Genomic DNA, 12,909 nt, shown 5'->3' on the forward strand with positions numbered 1-12,909 from the left:
CCACTTTTAACAAAATTGTATTTCTTTCTTGTGGAGTTTAAAAAAGCAGTAGAGCTGGGCATATAGCTCAGAGGAAGAGCAATGTCTTCGCACCCATAAGACCCTGGATTTGATGCTCAGCGTGCACGCATGCATACACACATACACACCAATGGCTTTTCTTAAGAACATGAACTTCTGGCTTCTTTCAGACTCAAATGTCTTAACAAGCACTGGATGTCCATGTCCTATAACTATAAACAGTAAAGCAATAAAGTAGAACAGAATGACAGATTCTCTTTTCTGTTACTTTTCCTACAAATTTCTAGACCAACCTACTCATATAGGTACACCTAAAGCAAGGAGCCTCCAGCCCATCTGCTCCATAGCCTCCTCTAGGGTCTCTGGGACTTCTCTGTGCTTGCCAGCTGCTGGCTCTTTTGCCTTCTAATCTTCCTCCCTGCACCTTTGTCTCCCCAAAGAAATAAGGCTGATTAACCCTTGTCCAGGCCACAGTTCTCACTGTCATTGAACGAGATGATAAGTGGCAGGAACTTAGCCCAGAACATGGCACCATGAAATGCTGGATGAATAGGAAAGCTCTGCACCCTGCTCCCATTCACCCACTTCCCCAGTGGAGAGCTCTACACCCTGCTCCCATTCACCCACTTCCCCAGTGGAAAGCTTATCATCCCATGGTTGAGCCGTTGACATCTGGGCTTAAGATTTGGTCTTGGGCACTTTCTCTGAAGTGATGTGTCAAAGTTAAACCCCACAGTGAAGGATTTAAAACTCAAATACTGCAAGTTGTCACATGTCACATGGCTACAGCTTGAGTGCTATCTGAGGAGTAACTGGCTGACTGGAGATGTGGGTTCTGTGACCGTTCCAGCTACTCATTAACAGCACATACATTTGGGCTTAGTGTTTAACAGTTTGCATTTTCTTTTCTGAAAGAAGTAAAACAACTTTCTATGTTAATCATCTGTTTTTTGAGTATTTGCTCCTAATACAGACTTTTTAAAAAATTATTTGCTTATTTTTGTAATACCAGAGATTAAACAGGGCTTTGTGCATTCAAAAAAAGACTACCAACCAAACCACATCTCCGACCACAAACCCAAACACTGAACATGAGGTGAAGAAGTAGCAAACACTTACCTACATTTGAGAGACTAAGTATGATCTTCAGCACGAAGGGAGGGAGGGAGGGAGGCAGAGAATGAAAGAGGGAAAGAACCTGAATACTGAGTGCCTACACCATGAAGGTGAAACCAAATCACCAATGATGAGATCCAGCCGCAGCTGACTAGGACTCGCCGCCTACTTCTGGGGCCAGCCTTCTGCAGACAGAGGAAGTACCTAGAGGTTTTTAGCTGTCTGCCTTACAGTCAGCCCCAGGCGTTGGTAATCCGATCCCCTCTAATTTGTTGGCAAGCCACTATGCCATATACCGCATGTATCCCAAGAGTGACACTGGTGGTGGCTGTCGTGACTGGGAGAGCACAGACAGGCTCTCATTCATATGCACTTGTCAATCACCCTCAGCACCAGTGACTCTGGAATTGAACTCTCTGTACCAGGAACCGAGTTTGTGGCATTAAGATACGGACCTGTCCCATTGCTGAAGTGAGGGATTTTGTCCTGCTTCTCTCTAAGTCACAGGGCAGTGATTGTTGTCACAGGAACACCCCCAGGCTCTTTCAATCGCAAAGAAACAAAACACATTCTTCACTGCCACTCATTATTTCCAGAAATTGTTGCTCCAAAGGAACTCACTTGTGTGGCTGTATTGTCACCTGCATCACCGCATCCTGGTACCAGCTGCCCTTTTTTTTTTTTTTGCAAACAGTAGAGAGTTGAGAACTCAAAAGTCCTCTACACACCTTCCTTTATCCCTGACCTCCTCTAGAATTGCTCTCTATTATATGTTTTTGTTTGTTTGTTTGTTTTGGAAATGGGTCTCAGTTAGCTCAGGCTGGCCTTGAACTCGCTATGTAACTGAGGTAGTCATCCCTGCCTGATCCTCTCTTCTCTAGTTTCCCAAGTACTGGGATTGCAAGCGTTTATCAACACTGTTGGCCACACACGTGTAGGATTCCTGCAATGTGTTTTGAAAACCAGCTAGTCCAGAATCTTTTGCACCCTGTTAGAGATGCATTTCCTGAGCTCCGTGGATGGAGGAAGGAGTGACAGCTCCCGCTGGAGGGCCCGGAGTCCGCACTTTTGCAGTCATATGGACTGCTACTGATTGTCCTCAGTATAAGTGATTCGGGACTTGGATTTTCTCCACCAGGAACTGGGTTGGTGACTTTAGGGTATGGAGCTGTTCTCCCTCTAGCTGTACGGTCTTTGGAGCTGAAATGAAGGACCTGAGTTTTGGGCAAGCATTTGATATCTCGATGCCTTTTTTTTTTTCATGAGTACTCGAGACAGCAGCTCAATGTTTGTCTGGGCCATGGTTAGACGGTGACACAGCATTTCAAATGCAGATTCTTGTTCTTTCACCAAGTATTGTATCAACCCAGTGGGGTTGGCAGGATTACCACTCTTGAAGATGAGGAAATTTAGTCTCAGCAAGGTTGGGTACTTGGTCAAGAGTCACGCAAGATAGTGGAAATATAATCCACATTGATGTTACTCAAATCATCAGTGATGCTTAAAACACTGGTGGAAATCTGTCCAGAATTAACACAAGCACAAAGCGACCCGAAGGGGTGCGAGCAGACCCCACACACTGGGAAGTGTTGAGTGTGGTTGTTGGCATCTGCCCAGAACTGAGGAAGGCAGGCAAAATGGCTATAACTCCTCTGCCTTTGTTACATGGTTTCTGATGCTCCAAATTTGCCACTCCCTGGACATGCTGCCAGGGGAGGTCCCGCTCCTGACAGTGGATTCTGGACTGTTGGCGGGTTGCTTCTATGGAGCGCAGTGGAGGTTGGAGGACCTCTGCTTTTCTCAGGAGTCCGGTTAGAGTTCCTCCCCATGAGCACCCACCCGCTGTAGATAGAGTCTACTCCTGTGTTCAGTGGGTGCCAGAACCATAGCTACACCTTGGGAAATAAACCCTGGCAGGCTGCGAGCTGCTGCCATCTGCCTGAGGCCACACTAAACCACATATCTATCTCACAGAGAAAAGGCAAGGAGTCTTTTAAAAGGTCTCTTCGGGGCTGCTATGATCATTTATTGTGACACACACCCATTATCTCAGTGCACAGGGAACTGAGGAAGGAGGATTGCCTCAAGTTTTGGGCTAGCCTGGACTGCATGATAAGACAGTGGAGGGAGGGCTATCTTTCTCATTTTCTGTTACTCTGCCGGGACTGTTTGCTTTACCCTTGGGGCAGAAAGGCAGAGAGACCCTTGTTCTTACTAGGACTGAGAAAGGTTTTGATAGGGGATAAAGCTATTCAGAATGCACAATAAGAGATTTTTAAGTTTATTTATTTTCTTAAAAAAAAAAAAAACCTGTCTTCATATTTTACATACCAATCCCAGTTCCTACTTCCTTCCCTCTTCTCTCCCCCCCGACCCGTTCCCTCAACATTTACACACACACACACACACACACACCTCCCATCCACTCCTCAGAGAGGGTAAGGCTTCCCATTGAGAATCAACAAAGTCTAGACATTGTTTTGAGGCAGGACCAAGTCTCCCACACACACACCCTACTTTATCTAGGCTGAGCAAGGTATCCTTCCAAAAAGAATGGGTCCAAAAAGTCAGTACAAGCAGTAGGGATAAATCCTGGTCTCACTGCCAGTGACCCCACAGTCTGATCCAGCCATACAACTGTTACCCACATTCAGTTTGACCCTGTGCTGGTTCCTTTTCTGTCAGGCCAAGTTGGTGGGCTCCCATTAGCTCAGGTAGACTGTTTCAGTGGGTGACCCCATCATGGTCTTGACCTCTTTGCTCATATTCTCACTCCTTCCACTCTTGGACTGGACTTTGGGAGCTCAGCCCAGTGCTCCATTGTGGATCGCTCCCTCTGTTTCCATCAGTTGCTGGATGAAGGTTCTGTGGTGACATTTAAGATAGTGATCAATCTGACCACAGGGCAAGGCCAGTTCAGGCACCCTCTCCACTATTGCTTAGGGTCTTAGCTGGGGTCATCGTTGTGGATTCCTGGGAATTTTTCTAGTGCCAGGTTTATTGCTAGCCCCATAAAAGCCCCCTCAATCAAGATATCTCTTTCCTTGCTCTCCATCTCTGTCCTTCCCCATCTCGACTATCCCTTTACCTCAAGTCCTCCTCTCCCTCCCCTCCTCCCTTCCTCCTCCCTTTCTGCTCTCTCTTCTCCCTACACCCTCCTGCTCCCAATTTTCTCAGGAGATCTTGTCTATTTCCCCTTCCCAGGGGGATCTATATATGTTTCTCTTGGGGTTCTCTTGTTACTGAGCTTCTCTGGGGTCACGGACTATGGGTACATTAACCTTTGCTTTACAGCTAATACCCATTTGTGAGTGAGTACATAACATGCTTGTCTTTCTGGGTCTGGGTTACCTCACTCAGGATGTTTTTTTTCTAGTTCCATCCATTTGCATGTAAATTTCAAGATGTCTTTTTTTTTTTTACTGCTGAGTAATACTTCATACTCATAAAATCCATCAAGATGAAGTCTCAATTCTGAACATCTATGTCCCAAATACAAATTCTATTTTTTAAGTGAACAAAATGCAAGCGCCCACTTGATGAAAATGAAATAGAATAAAACAAAAAGTGCATCTAAAAGCTTAAAGATCATCTACATACACACTGGCATGGGGAAAAGGCCAGAAGGATATAGAGCTAGCAGTTATTATCAGTACACGGTGCCTATGACGTGGCTTCGTTTTGTAATCAAATTCATTAAGTCATAGTTCACCTTTGACTTTAAAAAATGCACCCATTTTCCCATGCTGCTTAAAGTATTTCACAAACGGATCATCCTGAAGACACCAAGAATTTTCTCTGAACTGCCACACAGTCCCCCCTCCTCATGAAGAGGCCCTGCTGCTGCCTCCATTCCCAAGATTTTTGCCCGCAGAAACTTCTTCCATTAACAAAATCATTTATCATCTTGACTAGTTCACTTCTTACACTTAGTATAATGTTTTCAAATTTGCCTTACGTCGTCTTGTTTTTCTGGCTGAGTAGTATTCCATTGTATGGAGCCTGCTCCTGTGGGACTCATGCCTTCCCCTGTTGATAGGCGTTTAGGTTGTTCCTAAGTTTGGATTATCATGAATAAAGCCACTGTCAGCACATGACAATGTACGACTTTGTGTGGCTGTGTTTACACTTCTCTAGGGTAAACGCCCCCCCCCCTTGTCTTTCCTTTAGTTTCTTTAATGTTTCCTCAATAAACATATAACAATGACAACAAATATCAAGAATAAGGAAGACCTGGGCCGTGTCTAGGAGTTTTAACCTAAGTTGGCAAAGACTGCTTTCATCAATATATATTGGTCATGGCTGCCTTGATTCCAGACAACACATCCAACTTGTGCTTGGTAAAAATTTACAGCACATTGAGCTGAGAAAGCAGAAGGTGACCTTTGACTCTGGCATCAGAAACAACAAACTAGTGTAACTCCCGTGACAGGTCAGCTAGTGGCAGCATTCAACATACCTGGACCCTGCAAGCCATCCACTTAGTTTTCATAATGCAATATTCCCCATGAAGGCCCCGGTAATATATAGGTCAGTGTCGTGTCTAGAGAAAATGTCTTGGGACATACCAAAATCCCTGTCCATGGGACTCTAGGTAAATGAGTTGTGGTATGGTCATTCATTCACTGGACTGTTATAAGGTATTTAAAAGGGGAAAGATGAATTTTCACGTGAGAACAGGGTGTGAAGTGGTCTGAGCAGACCCGTGACTCTCGTGTCAGTGGGACCTACATCATCCAGTTCACTATTATGAGTTGAAAATATTTAGGGGAAATTGTGTCCTGCTAAACATGTATTGAATTTTTCCTTCTTATCCCCCCAAGCACTACAGCAAGGACTTAACATGGTATTTACATGTATTGCGTACTGTGAACAGTTAGAGGTGGTTTTAAAAGAGGATTGAGTGGATTTATGTTAATGAAGCTCCATTTTATGCAAAATACTTGAGCACTGCAGGTTTGGGCAGGAATCAGTGGACCTGTGTTTTTTCTTTATATGTGTGAAATATCTGTGGACAGTTTCCCTATAACCTTCCAGAAAACCTTCTGGAAAGGCAAACGTTAGAACTGGATCGTGGGCAAGCAATGCTGCTTTCTCCCCCGAACCTCCTTGACACACTCCCAAACGTTCTTTATCACACATATCTGTTTATATGTTAAATAATTTTATTGATTTTAGCCCAAAAGGAGGGAACATTCCTGTTTAACCCACTTTGCTGTCATCAATGCCATGAATATTATTTTCCAAGCCAGAGCTCACAGGCCTCTGAACTGGCTAAACCCAAGCCACCCAGCCACTACTGACCTCTGTAACTGGAGACTGTGGCCATTGCAATCTGCATAAATATAACCACAGCCAAGGTGTGGCTCCTTGTTTCCAATGAAGGGGATTATTTGTATTCTACAGGCCTCTCTGATTGTGGCCTTGACCAACCCTAAAATATCTTTCAACAGCAAATCACCAGCAGCCAACCCCATGACCTTTGGAAAATGAATTTGCTTGCCGTTGGGCCGGCCCCAGCTCTATTGCCCAACTAAAATGTCAATTAGATCACCGCTGGATATCGCTTTGTCTGCTTAAGTATATTCGGCCCACAGACCCATAAATGGTAAATGTTTGCTTACATCTTTCTAAGAAAAGAAACCACACCAAAGTTCTGCATGTGTCCCTGGCTCTGTGTGGCTCTTGGGGGCAGGTGGAATCAGCTCATTGACTTATGGGGAAATACACACACTGAGCCATCAGGCATATTCGACATAGCAGGCTGAATAGATGTGGGCATGAAGGCTTCTGGCTGACAGGATGTCTCCTCAACTCATAGCCGCTTTCATACCAAAGCAAGACAATGAAGGGGTGGCATGACTTCCTTTTAGGAGATCTACGGGCATTATAGACAAAACCAGTGTGGGAGAGGTGTAGCTAAGTGGTGAACTTCCAGCTTACAGCACTAACAGTAAAGAGGCCAACACTGATCTTAGCTGATTCTGCCAGCTTATGGCATTTTTATACTCAGATTTTTGGACAGGGGTTGGAACACAAAGAGTTTTCTAAGATTTTCTTTAAGCCGAAGCCTCCATTCCTTTAATCTGCCCTTTCTCTCCTGTGCCCTATCTTAAATATTTCGAGGAATCCTTTACCCCAATGTCAGCCATGGGCATGTTGTCCAACCAATGAGAAATAATAGAGCACAGAAACCAAATTCACTCCTGCAGCTTCACTGGGTGGGAAGTGGAGTAGGGATCTCTTTGAGGTCCATCTTCCATCTTGCTGCTGCTCACCAGACACCAATGCTCCTGATCCAGGGGTTCTCACTTTGTTGAGTAATTCACCATGCGCCTTGAGCCTGGATGGTCCACTAGACTTCCTTGAACAGACTAGCTATACCCTACATTGTCTTAAAGGGCGGCTGCCACTCAACTTCTCTTTGGGTTCTTTGTGTTGTTGCTTCACAATGTTTGGACAGTTCCAGCAATTTGAATAGCCCTTGGTGTAGCAGCCAAGGATGTAACTCCATGGTAGATCCCCAGCATTGGGAGAGAGAGAAAAATCAGGTTAGAGGTGTGGCTCAATGGTAGAGCACCTACCTAGCACACAGAAGGCCTTAGCTTTGGTCCCCAGCATCCCTCCCTCCCTCCCTCCCTCCCTCCCTCCCTCCCTCCCTCCCTCCTTCTCCCTCTCCCTCTCTCTCTCTCATATACACACACACATAAAGATGGACCCTGCATTAAGAAGTACAGCGGAGATGTACTGTGCAGATTTTCTTAGTTGTCCTGCAGAAGACGAATTATCCTGATGAGCTCCCAATCCAAGACCCTTTTCTGGAATTAGTTCCTTAATGCAATTAGATTTCCAAAAATGATTTTCTTCCTTTGCTGTTTTACTGCTGAAGTGGGCATGGGAAGAGCTTTTATGGTAAGTGACTTGGCAAGCCAACGGTTTCTTTACTGCCGCCAGCCCTTCTGCCTATTGCATTGTGGGGCTTGGAATTCACCTCCCTCTACTGACTCATAGACCTAACAAGCTAGAAAGGGGCTTAAGAAATGAACCACATGGTCCAAATCTCTCCTTTTACAAGCTGGAGATTAAATTTGCCCAGGACTATTCGGACGGTCAGCAAGAACCGTGCCAAACTGAGACTTTGTTTGTTTCCTCCTCTTAACTCATAAAAGTGACAGACCGGTGACACAGGGAGGCCAATGGCCTTGAGAGTTATTAGTTAGTTATTACTGATGGCCTCACAGAAGTGAAGAGCCTGGAATGCTGTGCCGGGAGATGGTGGGAAGCTTCAGGAGTTGCCAGGAAGCTTCATGAGTCTCCAGGAGAGAAGCGGTTCGTTGGGGAGAGTGGGTCACAGCTTTTATTGGGGTTTCCACTGAAAGACTAGGCCAGGCAGGGAAACAGTCCAGAACTGTACAGTTTGGATCATTTCGGTAGGAATATGGCAATGCGGGGCTGGCACTAGATGTATGATACCTGGCCCAGGGCTGGTTTGGAAAAGAGGAGGTACTGGCTTTTGTGAGAGAACTGATTGCGAGCATAGGCTCACAATGGGTTGGTTGGTTTATGAACAATGGCCTCAACCTCGGCTGGTTTACTGCCCCTAGGAATTAAATAGTTCCACGAGGGGCATTCTCCCTGCCAGCAAGCCTCCCCTTTGTAACATGAAGCCATCGTAAGACACAAGAAATAAAAAACATATTATCATCTCTTTAAGTTCCTGGGAGTCCTCAATTCCTACCCTCGGAGCCCCCGCATCTGACCATATTGAAGCCCAAATTAAATTGAAAAATCCAAGCATACCCAAATTCTATGGCATTTCAGACTTGTTGTTACCGGTTATCATCGTATACAGCCTTATTTTTTCTCCACAGTTTATTACGTGCCACACCCCCTCTTCCCCCAGATGGTATGATTAGAGATTAAGAACCCCGGCCTGACTTCCCTATTGAATGCCATCTTAAGATTTTTAGATAGTCTGTCCCTTCTTTTGAGCCGCACATTTCCTTTGGAAATCCTGGACTCAGAACCAATCTGGTTGCACCCGACACCATTATACTGAGTCTGCTGCCACAATCACCCACAGGGCTGGAGTCTTCTTTAGCAGTGCTGAAGTCCGTATTAATGGAAGGAGAACTGTTTTTCTAGTTAGTCCTCCATCAGTATGCAGAGTACCTGAGACACATAACTCACAAAGAGAAAATGTTTATTCTAGCTGATGGTTCCAGCACTCTCTTCCCAAGATGGAGTAGTTCCATTACTTTCGGCCTCTGGTGAAGGCAACACATTGTGGTAGGAACAGGGCAAAGCAAATGACTTTCCTCTCAAGCCAGGAAGTGGGAAAGACACTGTAGAAAGAGTTCAGGGCCCCTCAAGTCCCTTTGAGGGACTGCCCTCGGCGACCTAATGGCCACCCACTAGACCCTACCTCCTAAAGTTTCCATCACCTCCCAACAGTGTCACCCTAGAAACCAAGACTAAATACACGGATAGATGTTTGGGAAGTGCTCATCCAGACCACAGCCCTGGAATGACCTAAAAGCAGACAGGTAAGTGGGTAGCTAGGCAGGGATGTTTCCTAAGAAATCTCCCCATTGTAGGTGAGACCCAGACTCAGGAAGTAAACCCGAGGACAGTCAGTCCTTAGGAAAAGGAAACATAAAAATTCTGTCCTATCTCCTCCTACCTTAAGCCCCCTCCAAAACCAAAAATATCATCTCCTGCACACCTTCCGGATTCCTTTGGGAATATGCTAGCCAAGTAAGATGACCGGAGCAGTCAGATCTCAAGTTGGGCAAATACAGAGACAGCACCTTCAGTCTCCCTGAAAAGTAGTTGTCAGAAAGCTGCCATTCATTCGGGGTCTCTGAGCGCTCTGTCAAGCTTTAACTTGATTAAAATTGAAAACCACATTGCTTGAAAACCAAACGTGAAATCGAAATCTCTTTACTCGGCGCTCTTACGTTCCAAAGCCGGGCTTATGGATTATCCTGTTAATTTATGCCATCTTTGCGCCATACATTAATTTTGAATATATTTGTTGAAAATTTCCTGTAGCTTGCATTTATGGTTGTCAAAGGGGCTTTTATCTTGAAAAAAATGGTGCTGGTTTTAATTACAATTCTAAATAGCTTCATAACCGTCGTGAACCCCCGGATTTACATCATCTCCATGACAGCCGCGCAATTCCCGCTTTATTGATTTTGTCATTTGCTTCATTACAGTTAATGCAGGCCCTTTGTACAGAGACAATTCTGGGCTGCTCTCTTCTTGGAGGGGTTGGTATAGAACATCTTGATGGACACAGGCCCCATCCCCCACCCACTGCCTCCACCACAATGCTGACCCAAGGGAAAAAAATCAGGCCGGGAGACGTTTCCAAAGTGGCTATCTATCACAGGCAAAGGAAATGTTAGCTCTGATTATCCAACCCTTTCCTCTGATCGGATGCCTTCATACTTGTCCGTTTGTAAGTGGGGGCACCCTCAGCCTCATTTACCATCTGTTTAGAGAGAACTCACAGTTGTGATCACCCCCTTGCTCCCAGCCCAGACAGAGGCCTAGAAACCAGTGCAGGTGGGGGCAGGAGACTAATCTCAGTATGTAAATGCCCAGGAAAGCAAGTGAGTTAGCCAGAGTGGAAATGGAAGCCTCAGGCGATGAACTTGAACAAGAAGGAAACAGAATTGGGGACATTGAGTTTAAGAAGAAGCTGCATGTCTGTTTGGAGCCATCACCCGTGAGTTTCTGAATGCCAGGGACAGTTAAGGCCACTAAAGAGCTTCTGGGAACCCAGTAAATAAGGGAAGCCCCTTGAGGGATACCAAGGCTGGGGTGCTGTATAATGTAACTTCTCACTTTTGATCCCGAAACGGGGATTTTTCTTTCCCAGCTTCTGCTTGAAACAGCCTGCTCTTCCGTAATGAAGACTCGTAAGGGAGCTCACCTCTGGCTAGGGTGTGAGAGTGGGGTGAACTTTCCAGAAAGCAGTGTGAGTCTAAGTGCTTTTCAGATGAGGGACAGAGGAATCCTTGAGGGATGAATGTCAAGCTTGATGACTTTTCTTGTGGCATCTCCAGAACTTTTCAGTGGATCAGTGGGCTTGAGGGTGTCACCTAAAGTGGATTTCTCTCTCTTATAATCTTTTTCTCTCCATCTGATGGATGGAGTCCAGCCTCAGCTTCCTAAAACACGCTGACATACTGCATGGCATTCCAGCTGTGGGTGCTCTTCTAAAGCCTTCCCTATGTCTCACGGGAGGAAGAAACACTGCTCCTGAGACATGGGGGAGCTGGACAGGGAGGTTTTTCAAGGACGAGAATAGAAGGAGCCACAGTAGCCCGGCCACTTGTTCGGAACCCCCAGAAGCACGCAGAAGCGTGAAAGCTGCTCTCGTCCTCACTAGAATTCCAACAGGTGCTGTGTACGCTTCCAGGCTGTGTCCTTTTCCAGTGAGCAATTTGGAAAACCTTAATACCACATCTGTTTATGCTTCTGTTCTCATACGACCTACCATTCAGTCCTCCGAGACACTGAAGCACCCTGGGCCTCCCTGTTCCAAACAGGAGGAAGCTCACACTTTCATTCTCAACACGCTGCATTAAAAATAAGACCTAGCTCATCATATCCAATAGCAGAGCTAAAACACCCTCAGGTGCACACTGGGGCTTGGGTGGGAATTCGGCGTCCCATAACGTCACTTCTCTAGGGGCCCCAGAACTCATCCATCTCATGCCTTTGCTTACTGAGAAGTAAAGCCATGAGCCAGCCAGGCAAAAGATCCTGGCCACCTGATTCTTCAGCAAACTGCCTGTTTGTAGGCTGGTTTGGTTTTTTTCCAGTAAACACTATCATTTTAGCAACTTGAGTGTTGGCACTGCACCCTCCTGGGCAGTACCTTCTTGTCCCCAGTTCTTAAACGCCTGCAATGGTCTCCTTGCCCTTGTCTAGACTCATAATTCCTTCAGTCCTGCAGTGGCTTCAGGAAAAACTCTAATCATAGCCACATGTGGAATCAGCCCCCACTGGAGTGAGGGTCCCCAAGAAGAAACCATCTCATATAGCATTATGGTTGCCAGTTCCTTCTCCTCTTTGTTTCTCTTCCCCTTCCTTCTATTTCAACATAAAAAGAAAAAAAAAACTCTCAGCTCAGTGACACTATTGTGGCATTTCCTGAGTCCTGGAGAACAGTGGTGACAGACAGCCTGAGGGGAAGGACCTGTCACTTTCCTTCAGCCTGTATGCCATCCTCCCCAGTAGTCACACTCATAAGCTCCTAGTCACTCAGACCAAGGGCTATGTAGAGAAGGATGTCTAGTACTTGGTGCTTCTCACTCTGCCCCATAGTCACCACCTCCAGGCCGCTGTCTGTCTTCTCAGAGGAAGGAAGCAAAGAGCCAGCCTGTACAAAGGCAGAGCAGCTGCATCTGAAATACAGATGCAATCTGCTGAGTTCTCTCTGTGCTGGACTCCACTGGCTGGAGGGATGGAGAGGGGAGGCAGCCGTGTGGAAAGTGCCAGGCAGTAGCTGGTCCACACACTTGATGTTACACTGCAGAGCCTAGCAAGCAGTATTCTGCCCTCCCATCAAGTCTCTGTGTATACAGTTCTCTCCTGAGTGCAGAGGGACTGGCAGTGTCCCCAGAGCAAGCTGAGAAGAAAGAAGTTTAAAAATTGCTTATAAATAAACCCCCCAAAGTAGGTAGGTTAAATCCCCTCCCCGTATTTCTCTCCTGGCGTGCTAACATAATTTCTCTGATCTTGTGTGCTAACACA

At 45.9% G+C, this 12,909-nt stretch overlaps 1 protein-coding gene across 1 annotated transcript in view; it reads left to right on the forward strand.

The window, feature by feature from the left end:
• Slit3 (slit guidance ligand 3) overlaps positions 1-12,909 on the forward strand; it is a 593,945-nt gene that overhangs the window by 403,303 nt on the left and 177,733 nt on the right. The gene's annotated exons all lie outside the window — the stretch shown is intronic.

This window comes from Chionomys nivalis, chromosome 7, assembly GCF_950005125.1.
Source record: "Chionomys nivalis chromosome 7, mChiNiv1.1, whole genome shotgun sequence".
NCBI lineage: Eukaryota > Metazoa > Chordata > Mammalia > Rodentia > Cricetidae > Chionomys > Chionomys nivalis.